The sequence below is a fragment of the Rhinopithecus bieti genome, unplaced genomic scaffold (genome assembly GCF_001698545.2).
Source record: "Rhinopithecus bieti isolate Rb0 unplaced genomic scaffold, ASM169854v2 scaffold_5477, whole genome shotgun sequence".
In the NCBI taxonomy this organism is placed as follows: Eukaryota; Metazoa; Chordata; class Mammalia; order Primates; family Cercopithecidae; genus Rhinopithecus; species Rhinopithecus bieti.
The window spans coordinates 890894-909638 of record NW_016804788.1 but is presented as its reverse complement, the minus strand read 5'-3'; the positions used below and the strand labels follow the sequence as shown (position 1 = coordinate 909638).

At 40.3% G+C, this 18745-nt stretch overlaps 1 long non-coding RNA gene across 4 annotated transcripts in view; it reads left to right on the top strand.

Moving 5' to 3' along the window:
- Positions 1–18745, top strand: part of LOC108528539 (uncharacterized) — a 61454-nt gene that overhangs the window by 3122 nt on the left and 39587 nt on the right. For 2 of the 4 annotated variants that reach the window (XR_001885179.1, XR_001885181.1), the window contains exons 2-3: positions 1872–2094; positions 7442–7610. This is a non-coding gene — a long non-coding RNA (uncharacterized LOC108528539). Of the gene's footprint in view, positions 1–415; positions 1049–1871; positions 2095–7441; positions 7611–18745 lie in introns of those variants that run through there. The other 2 variants (XR_001885182.1, XR_001885180.1) reach the window with 2 other exon arrangements.

The following is an 18745-nucleotide window of genomic DNA, read 5'->3' as shown; positions in this document are numbered from 1 at the left end:
CTCCCCCTCTCTCTCTCTCCCCCTCTCTCTCTCTCTCTCCCCTTCGTGGCCTGGGCTCTTCTGGGCCAATGAATGCTGAGAATTCTCGGATCTTACATCATGGGAGGTAGTCTTAAAAGTGAAGCCCCTCAAGGGGCTTGCAGAATGTTAAAGTTGGGACGGAAGGGCGGGAAGGTCTGGGTAAGAAGGAGGGGATGTGGGCAACAGCAGCAGAGAGCTTAGTGTTGGTCTGCCGCCCACTTTCTGGGATGCAGGACACACTGCTTTCCCTCCAGACCTCCTTCACCTCCCTTCACTGCCCCTTCGAAGCATTTACTTTTTAAAATTTGTTTTTCGTTTAGAGACTGGTTCTCGCTGTCTCGCAACAGGCTGGAGTGCAGTGGTGCCACCACAGCTCAGTGCAGTCTTGAACTCCTGGGCTCAGGCTATCCTCCCAACGCAGCCTCCAGAGTAGCTGGGACTAGGTGCACGCCACCATGCCCAGCCTGAGAAGCACTTACGTTTGTGTGGCCCCATGATTGCCGTGTGACAAAGAGAATCACAGCAATGCCTGTGCCTGGACTATGCATGATGAGTTCACAATTTAGGACACACACACTGGATATCAACACGTGACTTCTCACCTGGAGAAAAGCGCAGCGTGAGCCCTGCACTGACTGTCAAGCGAGACTTGAAGCGCTCTGTGTCTGCCTGCCGTGGGTTGTCGAGTGGGAATATTTGGGATTAATATTTCTTTTCTCTTTTGTTTTAAATACCCCTAACGAGCCCCAAAGTTCCACTTATTGGCTCAGATAGGAACACTGCAGCCTGTCTAGGAAAGGATATTGGACTAACAAAATTCCCCAAAGAAGGTGAACTATAAATCTAAATGCCAGCAGAACCTTTCAAAGCGGGAAGAGAATCCTAAGAAGTCACCCTCTTATGTTCTCATAATGAGACACTGTAAAGCGGTCCTATCTCTCTCCCTTGACTGAGGTCACACAGCCCCATTAGACAAAAATCCATGTATCCGGAAAGTCTCTGCCAGTCCTCGTAGACCACAGGACAGGTATGCTGAAGATGTGTGAGATTAGCTCAACTTGATGGAAAACAAAACCTGCTGTGGAAGAGTGTTGGGAAAGACCCTGATCTGCTCTTTTGTTGCTTTGTTCATTTTGAGGTGAATGAGGTTCAAAATGATTTGTGGGTAGAATTCTGCAGAGAAGTAAACTTGAGCTCAACACACAGAGCTGCTTGTTTTCTACTTAAAGGAGAGAGCTGGGGTTCCTCGGGCATAACTCAATGAGTTAGAATCAATGTCATATACGAAGAGAAAAGTCACAGGGTCTGTGCTGCTTGAGCAAAATGACTTGACCATGAGGAGGCAATGAGAGAATGAGGAGGCAGTTGTCTACATGTTCTGAAAAGCTGGCCAAGTCCAAGGAAATAAAAGTGGTTCCTACGTCAAAGTCATTGTGCCAGAGAGAAGTGTTCTTGGGATTTCAGAGAGCAAGAGTCTTTGTGGGATCTTATTAAATGTGTTCCCAAAAGAGTATGAGGAATTGAAGGAAAGGGGAACCTACAAATTCTCAGGGTGTTCTCAGAGTTCTGTGATGAGAAAGGAAAGAGACGGGGCTAGGGCTAAAGACGATGAGTGAGTCCATGCTGGGCAGGATTGCCGCCTGGGCGTAAAGACTGTCGTTGCAAGTGTCAGACCAGGGGAAGTGAACGGTTAAAGACACCCTGATACAATATGAGAGACAGGGGCTTTTCATGCTCAACTTTCTCCATTTATTCTTTAAGTAATGGAGTTTCCCCAAATTCATCTGATGCCATTTTGGGGGCTCAGTGTATGTATTCTTCCTAGTTGTCCTTGTTCCCTGTCTTTCTAGTTGTTCTCCATGACTGCAAAATCCTGCTTGCAAGATGCACTGCCCCTCTCCAGGAGGTATGGAGGTTCTCAGAATTCTCACTGCATTGATGAGGGGATATGAAATGTTTTCCTGCTTCTCTGAGCCTGTGGTTAGAGCAAAGGTCCCCAGTGCCTGAGCCACAGACCAGTACCTGTTTGTGGCCTGTTGGGAACTGGGCTGCACAGGAGGAGGTGAGTGGCAGGTGAGCCAGCAAAGTTTCATGTGTATTGACAGCCACTCCCCATCGTTCACATTACCACCTGAGCTCTGCCTCCTGTCAGATCAGTGTCAGCGCTAGATTCTCACAGCAGTGCGAACCCTGTTGTGAACTGTGCATGGGAGGGATCTAGGCTGCACACTCCTTATGAGAATCTAATGCCTGATGATCTGTCACTGTCTCCCATCACCCCCAGATAGGACCATCTAGTTGCAGGAAAACAAGCTCAGGGCTCCTATTGATTCTACATCATGGTGAGTTGTTTTATTATTTCATTATATATTATCACATAATAATAATAGAAATAAAATGCACAATACATGTAATATGCTTGAATCATCCATAAACCATACCCCCGTCCCCATCTGTGGAAAAAATTGTCTTCCACAAAACTGGTCCATGGTGCCAAGAAGGTTGGGGACTGTCAGGCTAGGGGACAGATGACCTCACTTGCACGTTAGAGTCATGATTGATGTCTTTCCCCAGGGGGCCATTCAGTTTGCTTCCTAAACTCTTTCCTCTCACAGTGCCTATAGCATCTTGGTTTTCTCCTTTTCCTTGAATACCTTCCATCTCTATTTTCCAGAGGAAACTCTGCTTCACTTCCTGCTGGTTGCCTGACATCTACTTCCATGCGTTCAGTTATTCACTCAACAAATATTTATTGAGTGCCTACTGTAAGCCAAACTGGCTCCTAGGCACTAGGGCACAGCAGGAATAAAACAGATACACATCTCTCAAATATAACTCAGTTTAATGCATTTTTAAATTCTATTTCCCAGGGCTGTGGTCCTTTCCAGATTCTCTCTTTTCAGATAAATTTGACTGGATTTGACTCTACTTGTTACCAATATTCCTATTTGCTTTTTTCTATTTAAATATAATGCATCATATAATTATAAGTTATATATTATACAATATGTGGTATCTATAATATATAGTGAAATATACATGTACAAAGAAGTGTATAGAAAATATGTTGTTTATATGTATTATAAATTATAAAGTGAAAAGGTATATAATTTTCTGGGTCAAGAAATAGAACATTTTCAACAACCAGAGGGCTCCTAAATGTTTTTTTCCTAATAATAACACCTTATTCTCTCCCCTAGAGAAAATCACTAATTATCACTCAGAGATTATCAGAGATAATGTTAAACACTTCCTTTTATGCTTAATAGTTTTCCTCTCGATTCTGTATCCCTAAACAATTTAGTTCTATCTTTTTTTTAAAACAATTTTTTGTATAGGTGAAATATACAATTTGAATTCTTGTGACTCTGGCTTCTTTCTTGCAATATTACACTTTGAGTACTTACCTGTATTGTTGCATGAACTTGTAGTTTGTTCATGTTCATTACTGTGGAGCAGGTGTCTTCAAACTTCAAGGTGTGTCAGAGTCCCCTGGAGGACTTGTTAAATCACAGATTGCTGGCCCCCAGCCAGAGATTCTGAATTAGTAGGTTTGGGACAGAGCCCAAGAATTTGTGTTTCTAACAAGTTTTCAGGTGATATTGATACTGTTGTTAGGGGCACCCCACTTTAAGAACCACAGCTGTATAGTGTTCTATTATATGCATAAACCATAATTTAATGATTCATTCCTTTGGTTTGGGGCTATTTAAAATGCAGGTGTGAATATAATTGGATCTGTCTCCTCCTCCTTATTTCACCTGCATTCTTGTGGTATCACTTTGCTGGATATAGAATTCTAGAGTGACAGGTATTGGGATTCCTTAGCAACTTGAAGGTAGCATTGCATTGTCTTTGTCTCACTTCCATTGCTCTCGTTGAAAAGTCAGCTGTCAGTCTGATTCTTGCTCCTCTGAAATTTCTCTGGTAACTTTTGAAATTTTTCTTTTGTGTTGCCAATGTATCTCCCACTGAATTTGTCATTTTTCTATTTACAAGCTTATTCTTCCTCCTCTGAAAAAACGTATTTCATCTGGTTATTTAAATTAGACTCTTGAAAGTCATCTTATATTTCTACCTTATTCTTATCTTCCCACTCCCACTCCTCACAAAATTATCAGGTTCTGTTGCTACTATTAATAGTAGCTTCTAATATTTAGTGAGAACTTATATTGCATCAGACACTGCTAAGCACTTTACTTTTATTAGCTTATTAATCTATCCCTAAATAGCTCCTGAATCCAGCATTAGTTTATTAATTTTACTGCTATAACCCATTCAGCCTCTTGTCATTATTTTTTTCTGGGTCATTTAATCATACAACTAACCAGTTCCCCTTTCTTATCTAATGAGATTTCAGCATGAACTCAATAAAATGCAGACTGATTATAATGTTCTGGCTTAACAACTTTTAAAAAATTGAATTTAATTTTTATGTATTTTTTAAATTGATTTTTTCTTGACAAATAAAATTTGTATATATTTATTGTGTACAACATGATGTTTTGAAATATTCATACATTGTGGAATGGCTAAACTGAGCTAATTAACACATGCCTTATCTCACATACTTATTTTTTGTGGTGAAAAGACTCAGAACCTTTTGGTGGCTCCTTGCTGCATGCAGAGTGAGGCTTATGAAGACACAGACTACTCTTCCCTGAGCCCCGTCTACTCCAGTGCCATCTCCTACCCCCTCCTGTGCATGATGTGAAGGCCTAGTGCTGCCACTGTGGCCTTATAAACCCAGCTCAGGACCATTTTGCATGTGATCCTTCTTAATTCCTGGATTGATCCATGGATTAGTCCATTTTCATATGGTTATAAAGAACTACCTGAGACTGGGTAACTTATGAAGGAAAGAGGTTTAACTGGCTCACAGTTCTGCACAGCTGAGGAGGCCTCAGGAAACTTACAATCATGGCGGAAGGTGAAGGAGAAGTAAGCACCTTTTTTACAAGGTGGCAGGAGAGAGAGTGAGTGAGTGGGGGAAAACTGTCACATAGTTTTAAACCATCAAATCTCATGAGAACTCACTCACTATCACGGGAACAGCATGGGGGAAACGGCCCCCATGCTTGCAATTCAAGATGAGATTTGGGTGGGAACATACAGCTAAACCATATTAATCCATCTTCTGAATTCCTACCTCCCTTTAAAATGAAATCAAAATATAAGCTCTTGAACTCTTCTGTGTTAGATTAGACTGTTCCTTGACAAATATTCACACCTTTCCACTACCTTCCCCTCTGTCCTCACAGCCCTGCAAGGGGTGCACTTCCTACCCCATAAATGTTGAGTGTGGCCACGTGACTTGCTGAGGCCAATTGAATGTGGGAAACAGTGACTGTGGATTTGGAGCCTCGGAATAAGGGATGTGATGTCTTTCTACTCTTTCCTTTGAGAGATTTGTGCTGGCATCAAAACATGCAGCTGCTGGTCTCAGAAGAATGACAGACATCTCAGTCAAACCTAAACAAAACCTGTAGTTCAGAACAAAAGTTGGTCAAACCCAGCCAAGTTGAGCTGAGCCCAGCCCACCCATAGTTGGATGAGTGAGAAGTAAAGGCTCATGGTATTACGTCTTGGTGATAATTGGCATTTGGGGACTGCTGTGGCTTTCTTGTGCTTTTCTCCCAAGCAAAGGAGTGAAGTTCCCTCTCCTTTGTACTTCCTTAGCCTCCCATGCTTATGTCTCTCTATGAGCACCAATTATATGATATTGTATTTTCATTATTGTATTATTGATCTATGTTTTATGCCTCTCAGTCTTCTCTGAATTCCTTGGGGGTAGATAATATATCATGTTTATGTTTCTATGTCAGTGCTTAAAATTGTATTGCATATAACAGAGGTTTAAAAATGTTTATTAAAAGAAAGTGAATGAAAACTTACATTTGTAGCAGTACTGCTTATTAGTTAACCTGACTGATCATCCCACTCAAAACAACTAAAATCAATGACTAAAATATGAGAGAAAATGTGTGTCCTAGCAGGGAAATCATGAGCCCCAGAAGTCAAAAACAAAAAGAAAATTGAGAACCCAGAGAGATCGTAAGAGCAATGAAGTCAACTTTTGCAGTTGCTGAACCCAGATGACTGAGATTTTTCTCTCATAGATGGGAGTGAGCTATGACATGGGGCATGGGACAGGAACCAAAGCCTTGGGTCCACTCAAGGGAGAGTCTAAAAAGGGGCCACTAGTCAACTTTAATATCACATGGCCCTCCACCTCAGTGTAACAGTGAGCAGGAATTTTATGTCTCAAATCTTGATATTCAGTAGAAGTGAAGAATTCTGCCTTGATGAACTCATAACTATAAACTAGCTCTTACATGTTTAGACAGCTCCAAATCATGCCACATCACTTGACCTCAATTTGCTCTTGATTTTCTTTTAGGTTGATATACCTCTGGGTGTATGGCAGAAATAAATTCAGAAATCTCTGTAGAAGAGCCTATTTCCAACTCTGGCCTCAACGAATTCCCAAAGATAAATTTGCAAGAAACATGAGGTCACAGTAACATTTTCCTAAAAAAAAAAAAAAAAAAAAAAAAAAAAATGCAGGCTACTGGTTGGGTGTGGTGGCTCATACCTGTAATCTCAGCAGTTTGGGAGGCCAAGGCAGGCAGATCACGAGGTCAAGAAATCGAGACCATCCTGGCCAACATGGTGAAACCCTGTCCCTACTAAAAATACAAAAATTAGCTGGGCATAGTGGCATGCACCTATAGTCCCAGCTACTCAGGAGACTGAGGCAGGAGAATCACTTGAACCCAGGAGACGGAGGTTGCAGTGAGCCAAGATCGTGCCACTGGACTGCAGCCTGGTGACAGAGTGAGACTCCATCTCGACTGAAAAAAAAAAAGCAGGCCACAGTAAGTGACAGCAGAAAAAACAGACAGCAGAATCAGACCCATTGGACTTCAGCTAATGTAATTATTGAAGATAATATAAATGATTATGCTTAATATTTTTAAAGAAATAAAAGAGGAGTTGAAAGATTTAATGAAGGTGAGAGGAAGAATTGACTTGGGTTAAGGGATTGATACCACTGAGAATCCAGGTAATCACTCTGTCATTGATTGGTTATTCGACTAAATCAATACATTTACTTATTTAGAGATGGGTTGCTCTGCTCCCCAGGCTAGAGTGCAGTGGCTCTTCATAGGTGCCTTCATAGTGCACTGTAACCTCCAACTCCTGAGATTTGGAGGTAAAAGTATTCAATTGATCCTCTCGCCTTAGTCTCCTGAGTAGTTGGGACTACAGGTGCCTGCTGCCATGGCTAATAATATTTATTAAGATTCTAAAATATGCCAGGGAGTAAGATAAGGAGGTTGGATAAATGGTGGAACTAGGAGATAATACAGGTGATATTGGGTGCTCACATTGGATGCCTTTGTTTTTAATGCATTAGGTTGACTACGGTGAGAAATACTGGAAGAGGAGGTATCGGATGGTTTAAAAGGAACAGAAAATGATGAAGAGTCCAAGACGAATTTCACTTGATTGTTGAACACTGTGTACTCCTGATGGCTTGCACATCTGGACGCTGAGTTAAAGGACTCCCATATCAACCAGTGGTAGTGAGTGAATCTGTTATGTGTCCATTGAGCTAGGTGGTACCACACATGCACAGTTTTCTTCTGTGCACAATTACGAGTTAGGATGCGTCACAAGAAAGGTTTCTCGTGAGGTTTGGAGGTAAAAGTGAAGTCTGGGTCTTATACTTGTACATGGAAGGATCTGTGAAGGGCGTGAAGCTCTGTTGCAGCCCAAGCCTGTGGTGCTCAGCTCCTGGCTCACCTTGGGATGAGCCAGCAGCCACTCTGGTCCTGAGCATCTCCTCCTCCAGGGCCTTTGCCTCCTGCACTAGGTGCTTGTTTAGTTACACGAGGAAGGAGTAGCTTCTGTGGCAGGCCACAGGCCTCCTCTGTTGGAGGCTCAAACAGGTTCCCGTCGTTCTCTGGGGCTCCAGCTTGTCCTGAAGTTCTCAGTGTGTCCTTGCTCCTCAACTTTATGTCCACTTCTCCTTGCTGCCAGCCTGTCCTGATGACTTTAGGCTCCTGCCCCAGACAAAAAAAGGTAGCCTCCTCACATAGGCTATTTAATGAGCTCCTACAGTTGCTTGAGCTCCAATCTCGACAACAAATCCTCAGTCACAATCCCCCCTAGTGGTTCTGCTTCTTCCAACAAACCCCGAATGATAGAAGGAGCATGAGTCAGCCCAACCTCTGACCTTGTCCAATCATTTAGTGGTTTAGATACAGAAAACATGGGAATTCCTGTGGCCACATCATGAGCTCAGGTCCTTATTTGTTGGCAGAGCAAAGGAAGTAGCAGAATGAGGCTGTGATATATTCTAGTCCAGCACTTCTTAAACATTTTGGTCTCAGAACACCTTTACACTCTTAAAGTCTGTTGAGGATCTCAATGAGATTTCGTTTAAGTGGGTTGTGTCTGTTGAAATTTATTGCAAAAATTAAGACTAATTAAAAAATTACAAAACAGATCATTTAAAAATAACAATAAGCGTATTACATGTTAACATAAAAGTACATTTTATGGAAATAACTATTTTGCAAAACAAAACAAATGCAGTAAGAACAGTAGCTTGTTTTAATTTTTTTGCAACTCTGTAACATCTGGCTTCATGGAAACCAGCTGGATTTTTATATCTGCTTCTGCATTCAAACTTTTGTTAACATTCTGTGTCTGGTAGGCTCTGGAAGACTCCATTGCATATTTGTGAGAGATTAACAGTGAAAAGGAAAATGGCCTCTTAGTAATATTGTGAAAATAGGTTTGTCTTTGCAGACTGCTTGAAATTTTCAGATTCCCTGTGGGTTCCCAAACCACACTGGGGGATTGTTGGGTTAGTCTAAGGGCTGAGTTTAAGGGCGAAATGTGGGGGGGTTATGAGTACTAGTCAGGGTTTCAGGAGAAAAGTAAAGATGCCTCAATGGCTGTCTGGCCACTTCAGGGCCTTGAGGTAGAGAAGAGGAAGGTGAGCACGAGGAAAGGATTTTCATGCTGTTGCTGTTGTAGTCGGGGATGTCATGAGTCTTTCTTTGTACCTGTCAGTTAGTTGTGGAACAGACTGTGTTGCTCTAAGACTTAGGCTGGAGCAATGAGAAGCCAAGAAAATTTTAAGAGGTGAAGAAGACGTTTTGTGGAAGATTCAGTAGTTCTATGGTTCTGTAGAAAACAGTGGGTATGAATCGGGGTGATGCGGGTGATGGCTTCAACATCGATTACCACAGTTACAGCCAGAGTTACAATGCCCTGAGGACTCATTTTGTCAGCCGTGAAGAAGTTCCTCTCTTTGTGGGTCATGAGATACTGATGTAGGCTGGAGTAATCGCCTTCCCTTTTATCCACTCACAGAGGCACTGTATATCCTCATTCCCTCCCACATGTTGGCAGAGAAAAATCTGGAAATGCACTTGGCCTTTCTCTCAAATGCCTGTGAGTGTGCACCCATGAGTACTGCACGCGCAGAGCAACTTTCCTGCTGTGAATCCTCCTCTTTCCTTCCTAAGAACACAGCCTTTAGCTCCACAGCAGGAGGTGCCTTCTTTAGGTAACATTTTTTACGATAAAGCATTGTACCCTATCCTGGGCTGGACAGACGAAAACTTGAATGCAGTCAGTGCTGAACTGCTTTCTCCTATTGGAGTGGAGAGTGGGGTGGAGAGTGGAAGAAAGATTCGGCACTTGTTCTTCCACTCCTGCCACGTACGTTGTGTTTCCTAGTTCTTTCCAAATAGGTGATGAGTGGGACTGAACTGTTTCCCAGAAAAAAAAAAAAAAGCTGAAATCTAAGCTCCAGCAGCTCCCGGTCTGCCTTTGCTGACAAGTCGAAATCTAACAGTGGCGAGGAAGGCAGACCCGAAACACCATCATCACATTGTTTCTGAAACTGCATTTTCTTTCACTCTATCATACCCACATTCAAACAAAATAATATAACATTTTCATTTTAAGAAAAGCTTCCATGATCCCTGGCTCTTCTTCTAGTGAAAATACAAAGGTGAAGGTGTATAATGAAAAAGAATCTCTACATTTTTTTTTGGCTGCAAACATTCATATTTTCCATGCGGAAGTGAGTCAATGGACTAGATCACCTCTAGAAGTTTCTTTTATAGTTTATTAATGCACATACCTTTAATATTTGTTTTATTGGGCCCTGTGATGGTTAATATTAAGTGTCAACTTGATTGGATTGAAGGATGCAAAGTATTTGTTTCTGGGTGTGTCTGTGAGGGTATTGCTGGAGGACAATAACATTTGAGTCAGTGGACTAGGAGAGGCAGACCCTCCCTTAATCTGGGTGGGCACCATCCCCTCGCTGCCAGCATAGCTAGAAAAAGCAGGCAGAAGAAGGTGGAAGAAGCAGGCTTGCTGAGTCTTCCAGTCTTCATCTTTCTCCCATGCTGGATGCTTCTGCCCTCAGACATCAGACTCCAAGTTCTTTGGCTTTGACTCTTGGACTCACACTGTGGTTTGCCAAGGTCTCTCAGGGCTCTCGGGCCTTCAGCCACAGACGGAAGGCTGCCCTGTCGGCTTCCCTACTTTTGAGGTTTTGAAACTCAAACTGATGCACTACTGAATTCCTTGCTCCTCAACTTGCAGACTGCCTATCGTGAGACTTTACCTTGTGATTGTGTTGAGTCAATTCTCCATAATCAACTCCCCTTCATATATACATACATCCTGTGAGTTCTGTCCCTCTAGAGAACCCTGACTCATACAGGCACTCAGTGTGAATGACAGTGGTGTCTGATTCTTCTTATCTATAAGCCTTCCATATCGAGGAAAGCTTGCAAATCCAATCATATATTTGTCTATATGTGTGTGGGGTGTGCTGTGTGTGTGAGCGTGTTTGTGTATTTGTGTATATTTACATGTTCTGGTTGTGGTACCCGTGAGTTGATCAACATTGGAAGGGAAAAAACGACTTTTACCAGACTCTGAAATTGCATCATGAATAAAGTTCTATTGGTTCTGCCTCAACCTACGTTGTTTTGTACCTTTCTCTGCTTACTGTGTGTTGCCTTGTTTTGTCAGCAAATACATTTTTTCATATTTTGGTCTCTACCTGCAAGAGTAATAATGTGTCTTTTACATCATCCCTACCAGAGTTGTTTAGTTTTTCAGTGGTAGCCTCTGACTCACTATTAACAGCCTGAAAGTATGAGTCTAGAAGACATACTTGAGAAGAAAATTTAACATTATTTAATTTACATGATATAGGCAATTTACTGACTCAGGCAATGCAAGAGATGATATGAACAGTCATTTGCTCTTCAGAGACTGAAAAACCTTTCTTTTCTGCCAAAACATTGTTATTAGAACTTTGTTGAATGTCTGAGATAATTTGGACATTAGCTCATGAACTTTTCTTAACTACGTATGTTAATATTCTAGACTTTTACTATGTAGTCACTAAAATTGTCTTTTACGGTTTAACAAGTTAATGCTGTTGAAAGTTTTACAGAATTCTAAATTTTCTCAATTGATATGAAAATAAAATTCACATTAACTACTAATTTGAATTGTATTTATCATTATAAATAGCAAAATATTTTTGAAAGTTTAATAAAGAAATTTAGAATATAAATTTAGATTGAAACAAGGGAGCCAATACCTCTTGAATTTATATTTGAGAGCTCATCTCTAAGTGTGCACTTAATAGTTAGAGATGTTGAAAGCCAGAGATTTTAAAAAAGGTTAACGTATTAATACTATATTTTATTTTGGGAAAAATACTACTCCCTATTATTTCCATCAGTCATTTTTTTGTTACAAGCAACCCAGTCACCTCTGGCAGGTTTAAGAACTATAAAATGATGGTATTTAAAAAAAGAATATCGGATAGGTTACATGATTGCCAGGAAAGTTAAAGAATCAGGCACATACCTCAAACCTTGCCATAAAATTGCTCTGAAGAACACATCACTGTTCACCCCACTTAGTGTCAAACTCTAGTCTGATGCTGGAGTTGTCCACAGTGCTGCTGGGGTTCCCACTGGCTCAGGAGCTGGACCTTGCTGCAGCTGCACTGTGGCCAGAGCATCTCTTAGTCTAGCTCATGTGGACCAGGTGGATCCAGGAGGCAGCCTCGCTGTGCAAGGGCCTGCACGCTAGCTTCCAGGGACAGAGTGCGGCTGGCGTAGCCTGTGCCCTTTTCTGACTAGGGAGGAGGGAGTTTTCTACCTCCCTCCAATATTTCTTAGGCAGGGAATTCCTCAAATCCAGGAGTAGGGCTCACACATTCTGGGTGGCCAAAAAAGAGTGCACAGCATAACTTTCCAAGGTGTTTTCACAATCACGGCTAAGTAAAACCTCAAAGTGACCTGTTAAGGCAGGGAGTTCCCCCTTAAAGGGAGTTCACCTGAAAAATCAGGAAACAGTCTCTGAAAAAGCCAGTTCCACATCTTGCTTGTCAGTGACGGGTTTAGGGAAAGCAAATCTTCCAACTGGGGTAGATGACTGTTCCACAGAGGCAGCAGATCGTCTAAACTGACCTTAAATGGTGGAGTGTAACTCAGGACACCCTCCTGCACTCCTGAAGTCCAATGGATTCTGGTACAGTCCCATTATTGGAGTTACGCTGACTTGTTTCAGGGCTGAGGGATCCTAGCCAGTCATCTCGGACCATTCTCAGCGATCTTATCTTAAAAGCAAATCCTACATTTCCTTTTTGGAAAGGGCTATGGGTGTACTGTTTAAATTTTACATATATTCTTTAGGTCGTGTCTGTTTTATAAATGTAATGTTTTCTTTGGCCATTTTGTGGTGAAGGATAATCACTGAAACGAGGAAATGTATTGGCAGAAACGCCCCAGTCTTGTTTTGTGATGCAATTAAGAGTGACAATGTAGCCCCCCTTCTCCTTGAAGGATTTGTTCCGAGACCCCCAGCCTGAAATGTCAGACAGTACTGAACCCTATATATACCGCTCTTTCCTATGCATACACACCTATCACAAAGTTTAATTTATAAATTAGGCACAATAAGAGATTAACACCAATAATAAAATAGAACAATTATGAAAATATGCTGCAAAAATATATGTGAATATTTACTTCTGGAATTTCCCATTTAATATTTTTGAGCCATGCTTGACTATGGTTAACTAAAATTTCAGAAAGCAAAACCGTGGACAAGGGGGACTACTGTATACAGCTGTCCCTCTGTATCTGCAGGCATTGATTCCAGAACCCTCATTAATACCAAAATCTATGGATGCTCAAGCCCCATAGGTAAAATGGCATAATATTTGCATATAACCTACCCACATCTTCCCATATACAGCCATGCACCACATAATCACATTTTGGTCAACGACAGACTGCATATACAATGATGGTTCCATAAGATTATAATGGAGCTGAAAAATTCCTATTACCTACAGATGTTGTGGTCATCTTAATGTCGTAGCGCAATGCATTACTCGGTGTTTGTGAGGACACCAGTGTAAACAAACCTACTGCACTACCAGCTCTGTAAAAGTCTAGCACTTACAATGATGTACAGTACATAAGATGTGACCAGGCTAATAAAGGACTATATGCTACTGGTTTATGTATTTACTATACTATAATTTTATTCTTCAGAGTATTCTCCTTCTACTTATAAAAAATGTTAACACACATGGATGACAGCTCCATGCATGTCATTGCCACCGAAAATCTTCTAGTATGACAAGAGGGGGACGTTGAAGACACTGATGTTGATGATTCTGATCCTGTATTGACCTGGGCAAATGTGTGTGTGTCTTAGTTTTTAGCAAAAAAGTTTACAAACTTAAAAAATATTAGAAATTTTAAAAATAGAAAAATGCTTGTAGAATGAGGACATAAAAAAGAATTTTTTTTGGTATGGCTGTAAACATGTTTGTGTTTTAAGCTAAGTGTTATTAGAAAAGAGTCAAAAGTTAGAAAATGTAAAACCTGTGAAAGAAAAACATTACAGTAAGCTAAGGTTAATTTATGATTGATAAAGAAAATGATTGTATAAATTTAGTGTAGGCCAAATGCACAGTTTCTATAAAGCCCACCGTAGTGTACAGTCCTGTCCTCAACCTTCATATTCACTCATCACTCACTCATTGATCACCCAGAGCAACTTATAGTCATGCATGTTAAGTTCCCTAAAAGGTTGCCATTTTAATCTTTTACACTGTATTTTTACTGTACTTTTTCTATGTTTAGAGATGAGAGATGTTTAGATACACAAATACTTAACACTGTGTTACAGTAATATGCTATTCAAGTTTGTAGCCTAGGAGACAAAGGCTATCTCATACAGCCCAGGTGTTAGTAGCAACATCATCTAGGTTTGTTTAAGTACAGTCTGTGATATTTTCACAATGACAAACTCACCTAACAACAAATTCCTCAGAATGTATCCTGTCACTAAGCAATGTATGACTGTACTTTAAATCATCTCTAGATTACTTATGGTATCTAATACTATGTAAATGCTATGTAAATACTTATACTATAGTTTTGTTTGTATCATGTTTCAGTATTGCACTGTTTTTTCCCCCTAATATTTTGATCCGTGGTTAGATACAGAGGGCCAACTATATTTATTACAGAAATTTGAATATGTAGATAATTAGAAAGAAGGAAAATTATGCCATAATTTTATTATACAAAAAGGACTATTGTTTATAATTTGGGATATTAATGTTCAGTCTTTATCTGAATGCAAACTTTTTTTTCAGCCATCAGTCAATAAATTAGGTATTTATTTGAGCAATGGACCTACTCCAGAGCTGTGGAAATTATACCCATTTTTAATTCTTATTGAACTTTTATTTTTTTAATTTTCATTTTACTTTAAGTTCTGGGACACATGTTCAGAATGTGCAAGTTTGTTACATAGGTATAAATGTGCCATGCTGGTTTGATGCACCTATCAACCCATAATCTGGGTTTTAAGCCCCACATAAATTAGGTATTTGTCCTAATGCTCTTCTTCCCCTTGCCCCTCACCCCCCAACAGGCCCTGGTGTGTGATGTTCTCCTCCCTGTGTCCATGTGTTCTCATTGTTCAATTCAACTCCCATTTATGAATGAGAACGTGCGTTGTTTGGTTTTCTGTTCCTGTGTTAGTTCGGTGAAATGATGGTTTCCAGCTTCATCCATGTTCCTGCCAAGGACATGAACTCATTCTTTTTTATGGCTGCATAGTATTCCATGGTGTATATGTGCCACATTTTCTTTATCCAGTCTATCATTGATAGGCATTTGGGTTGGTCTTTGCTATTGTGAACAGTGCTGCAATAAACATATGTGTGCATGTGTCCTTATAGGAGAATGATTTATAATCCTTTGGGTATATACCCAGTAATGGGATCACTGGGTCAAACAGTATTTCTGGTTCTAGATTCTTGAGGAATCGCCACACTGTCTTTCACAATGGTTGAACTAATTTACACTCCCACCAACAGTGTAAAAGTGTTCCTATTTCTCCACCTCTTCTCTAGCATCTGTTGTTTCCTGACTTTTTAATGATCGCCGTTCTAACTGGCATGAGATGGTATCTCATTGTGGTTTTGATTTGCATTTCTCTAATGACCAGTGATGATGAGCTTTTTTTCATATATTTGTTGACTGCACATATGTCTTCTTTTGAGAAGTGTCTGTTCATATCCTTCACCCACTTTTTGATGTTTTTTTTTTTTTTTCTTGTAAATTTAAGTTCCTTGTAGATTCTGGATATTAACCCTTGTCAGATGGATAGATTTGCAAAAATTGTCTCTCATTCTGTAGGCTGCCTGTTCACTCTGATGATAGTTTCTTTTGCTTTGCAGAAACTCTTTAATTAGATCCCATTTATCAATTTTGGCTTTTGTTGCAATTGCTTTTGGTGTATTAGTCATGAAGTCTTTGCCCATGCCTATGTCCTGAATGGTATTGCCAAGGTTTTCTTCTAGGTTTTTTATGGTTCCTATTTCTCCACCTCTTCTCTAGCATCTGTTGTTTCCTGACTTTTTAATGATCGCCGTTCTAACTGGCATGAGATGGTATCTCATTGTGGTTTTGATTTGCATTTCTCTAATGACCAGTGATGATGAGCTTTTTTTCATATATTTGTTGACTGCACATATGTCTTCTTTTGAGAAGTGTCTGTTCATATCCTTCACCCACTTTTGATGTTTTTTTTTTTTTTCTTGTAAATTTAAGTTCCTTGTAGATTCTGGATATTAACCCTTGTCAGATGGATAGATTTGCAAAATTGTCTCTCATTCTGTAGGCTGCCTGTTCACTCTGATGATAGTTTCTTTTGCTTTGCAGAAACTCTTTAATTAGATCCCATTTATCAATTTTGGCTTTTGTTGCAATTGCTTTTGGTGTATTAGTCATGAAGTCTTTGCCCATGCCTATGTCCTGAATGGTATTGCCAAGGTTTTCTTCTAGGTTTTTTATGGTTTTATGTCTTATGTTTAAGTCTTTAATCCATCTTGAGATAATTTTTGTATGAGGTCTAAGGAAGGGCTCCAGTTTCCATGTTCTGGATGTGGCTAGCCAGTTTTCCCAGCGCCATTTATTAAATAGGGAATCCTTTCCCCATTGCTTGTTTTCTAAACATAAACTTTTTAATGGTAACTGTCAAACTGTGCATACAAGTTCCTCTCTTTAGATTTGACATAAGTAGGAATTTTCCATTTATTTTCATAATCTTCATGGATATTATTTTAATGCCTAAATACAGTTCTGCCAATGGAATCTAGCGATTCCATTATTGAATATCCATTTTTCCCCAGTATTCCACAGTTAAAAATAATGTTACTCTAAACATCTTTGCCCATAACCTGTTTTCCCGTTAGAGTTATTTTTCAGAAGTAGAAGAACTGGATCCGAGGATTTGATGTTTCAAATAGCAACCAGCAGCAGAGCTGCCGTTTCAGTGCCTTACAAACACTGGTCGCTATCACCGTTTCCCCAAGTTGATAGCTTGAAGGATGGGGCTCTTTAATTCTGTATGTTTGCTGTTCTGTTCTTACTAGTCAGGCTGGCATTTGTCAGTGTTTGTTAATCAGTTCCACAGTGTGTGAAGTGCATGTGTCTAGTGGTTAGAAGCTGGGTCTTCTGTCTCTTTTTTCCCTCAGAGCTGGGCTTGATGCCTGGAAGCTGTGGAACACTCAGTCATACTGCATGAATGAAGGACAAGTGTTTATTGTGTCTTCATGCATTGTTTCTATTTATCTGTTGGGGGCTTAGTGCTTTTAATAAATATAAATTTAATTATAAAGATTTAAGATTTTATATAGGTAGGTTGGTTGCAAGTACCTTTGAAAGAGTGGGAGGTGTTAAAGGAAATCTTCCTGATAACCATACATTGCCCCACAGTCTGTTTCCATGGAAACTGAAGCCTTAAATGAGAGAACCATGCACCTAGATACACAGTAGATAACAAACATAATTCCCCTCTCTTGCAAACCTATCATCTAAAACTTTAAAGTTTCAAAACACTGCATTGATAGAAACTGTTTTGTAATTGGAAGGGTCTTAAAATTTGAGATTTTTAATTATGGATGTATAGAACCATGTGGTTAAAAGAGACCTTCAAGTGTGGGTTCACAGACTCCTTCAGAATTCACCAATGGCCCAGCTTTTAAAGAACTCAAGAGGGAACCTCGTCCTCCCCAGCCTTGGCAGCCTGCATTGGAATGCTCTCCCTGGTAGCAATTAGTGGCACAATGAAGAGATTTACAACTCCTCCACAATCACTTTTTCAAGAAACACTGGAATAATTTGAATGCCTCCTGAGGCAGTTGGTTTCTTTTCTTCCTTAACCCTTACACATTTAGAGACATTTATCCACTCAAATAGAAGTCTTGGGTTTTTTTTACTGAACTAAACAACAACTTTTCATTGGTTTTGCAGATGTTTTATGAAGACCCTTAAGACTCCAGCAAAATCTATACTTACATAAATTATCTCACCATTCACTTAAAACCTGTAAACAGCTCCATTATTGTAGGGACCTGGATAGAAGTTTAGGTAGCAAAAGGTCAGGAGACTGTGCCTGGAATTTGTCTTGCATCAGGAGAACCCAGGCAACCATCCTTAACCGCCAGCCCTGGGCCCTCCAATCCATCTATCCAGAAGCTATTGCAAATGATAGCCTTCCGTCCCTTCCTCGCTTTTCTGTCTGCTTCTTTGGGCATGTTTTTTTTTTTTTTTTAGGATGCCCTAGGGCTTTACAAATGACTTTTACCACAATTGGAGAAGCTATGGGTACAAACAGCAGAGCCCTGGCTGCTGTCTCTCTGATACTTAGACGAGCCTGTTAGAGATGAATGGGGCTGTTTCAACCCAGGTCCTATTATTTTCCAGTGTTCTGGGGCTGATCCAAGAGGGTCAAGCTGAAACGATGGATTCTCAGCCACTTGACAAGAGTGTAAACCAATCACTCCTGGGGTTTGGCCAATCAGTCCTAATGCCATGTTCTTTCTGGGTTGTATAGGGTGGTAGACTGCAAAGGCAGGGATTGACTCTGGCAATGCTCAAACTGTTACCAACATTCACTCTTCCCCTCTGTAAGCATGGACAGATGATGGTGCATTTTACATTTCTGTGAGACCGGCTTCTCATTTGGAAACAAGGTGTATTTAACATTCCTTATTGGGCTGTTGGGAAGATCAAAGTACTTAATAGGTTACCATATATATATAAAAAATAAAATATATAATATATAA